The 2434-nt window shown below is 42.6% G+C and overlaps 1 pseudogene; it reads right to left on the minus strand.

Moving 5' to 3' along the window:
• Positions 1-1196: 1196 nt before the first annotated feature.
• The window catches only part of LOC123492748, a 25653-nt pseudogene continuing 24415 nt past the window's right edge, over positions 1197-2434 (minus strand).

The following is a 2434-nucleotide window of genomic DNA, read 5'->3' on the forward strand; positions in this document are numbered from 1 at the left end:
TATAGAAACAGTCTTAATCCTGGAGGAACATAAGGCCTGTCCTATAGAAACAGTCTTAATCCTGGAGGAACATAAGGCCAGTCCTATAGAAACAGTCTTAATCCTGGAGGAACATAAGGCCAGTCCTATAGAAACAGTCTTAATCCTGGAGGAACATAAGGCCTGTCCTATAGAAACAGTCTTAATCCTGGAGGAACATAAGGCCTGTCCTATAGAAACAGTCTTAATCCTGGAGGAACATAAGGCCAGTCCTATAGAAACAGTCTTAATCCTGGAGGAACATAAGGCCTGTCCTATAGAAACAGTCTTAATCCTGGAGGAACATAAGGCCTGTCCTATAGAAACAGTCTTAATCCTGGAGGAACATAAGGCCTGGTCCTATAGAAACAGTCTTAATCCTGGAGGAACATAAGGCCTGTCCTATAGAAACAGTCTTAATCCTGGAGGAACATAAGGCCTGTCCTATAGAAACAGTCTTAATCCTGGAGGAACATAAGGCCTGTCCTATAGAAACAGTCTTAATCCTGGAGGAACATAAGGCCTGTCCTATAGAAACAGTCTTAATCCTGGAGGAACATAAGGCCTGTCCTATAGAAACAGTCTTAATCCTGGAGGAACATAAGGCCTGTCCTATAGAAACAGTCTTAATCCTGGAGGAACATAAGGCCTGTCCTATAGAAACAGTCTTAATCCTGGAGGAACATAAGGCCTGTCCTATAGAAACAGTCTTAATCCTGGAGGAACATAAGGCCTGTCCTATAGAAACAGTCTTAATCCTGGAGGAACATAAGGCCTGTCCTATAGAAACAGTCTTAATCCTGGAGGAACATAAGGCCTGTCCTATAGAAACAGTCTTAATCCTGGAGGAACATAAGGCCTGTCCTATAGAAACAGTCTTAATCCTGGAGGAACATAAGGCCTGTCCTATAGAAACAGTCTTAATCCTGGAGGAACATAAGGCCTGTCCTATAGAAACAGTCTTAATCCTGGAGGAACATAAGGCCTGTCCTATAGAAACAGTCTTAATCCTGGAGGAACATAAAGGCTGATCCTATAGAAACAGTCTTAATCCTGGAGGAACATAGGGCCTGTCCTACTTAGAAACAGTCTTAATCCTGGAGAACATAAGGTTACCAGTCCTATAGAAACAGTCTTAATCCTGGAGAACATAAAAGGCCTGTCCTATAGAAACAGTCTTAATCCTGGAGGACATCAAGGAACCTGTGCTACATCAAAAATTGGAAACATAAGGCGCTGTCCTATAGAAACATCTTAATCCCAGGAACATAAGGCCTGTCCTATAGAAACAGTCTTAATCCTGGAGGAACATCCTGCTTAAAACAGTCTTAATCCTGGAGGAACATAAGGCCTGTCCTATAGAAACAGTCTTAATCCTGGAGGAACATAAGGCCTGTCCTATAGAAACAGTCTTAATCCTGGAGGAACATAAGGCCTGTCCTATAGAAACAGTCTTAATCCTGGAGGAACATAAGGCCTGTCCTATAGAAACAGTCTTAATCCTGGAGGAACATAAGGCATGTCCTATAGAAACAGTCTTAATCCTGGAGGAACATAAGGCCTGTCCTATAGAAACAGTCTTAATCCTGGAGGAACATAAGGCCTGTCCTATAGAAACAGTCTTAATCCTGGAGGAACATAAGGCCTGTCCTATAGAAACAGTCTTAATCCTGGAGGAACATAAGGCCTGTCCTATAGAAACAGTCTTAATCCTGGAGGAACATAAGGCCAGTCCTATAGAAACAGTCTTAATCCTGGAGGGAACATAAGGCCAGTCCTATAGAAACAGTCTTAATCCTGGAGGAACATAAGGCCTGTCCTATAGAAACAGTCTTAATCCTGGAGGAACATAAGGTCTGTCCTATAGAAACAGTCTTAATCCTGGAGGAACATAAGGCCTGTCCTATAGAAACAGTCTTAATCCTGGAGGAACATAAGGCCAGTCCTATAGAAACAGTCTTAATCCTGGAGGAACATAAGGCCTGTCCTATAGAAACAGTCTTAATCCTGGAGGAACATAAAGGGCTTGTCCTATAGAAACAGTCTTAATCCTGGAGGAACACATAAGGCCAGTCCTATAGAAACAGTCTGAATCCTGGAGGAACATAAGGCCTGTCCTATAGAAACAGTCTTAATCCTGGAAGAACATAAGGCCTGTCCCTATAGCAAACAGTCTTAATCCCTGGAGAACATAGGCCTGTCCTAAGAAACAGTCACCTGGAGGACATAAGCTGTCCTATCGAAACAGTCCCAATCTGGAGGAACATAAGGCCAGTCCCTATAGAAACAGTCTTAATCCTCTGGAGGAACATAAAGGCCTGTCCTTAGATAAACAGTCTTAATCCTGAGGAACATAAGGTCTGTCCTATAGAAAACAGTCTCTTAATCCTGGAAGAAGGAACATAAGGCCTGTCCT

Source organism: Coregonus clupeaformis, chromosome 16, assembly GCF_020615455.1.
Source record: "Coregonus clupeaformis isolate EN_2021a chromosome 16, ASM2061545v1, whole genome shotgun sequence".
Taxonomy (NCBI): Eukaryota; Metazoa; Chordata; class Actinopteri; order Salmoniformes; family Salmonidae; genus Coregonus; species Coregonus clupeaformis.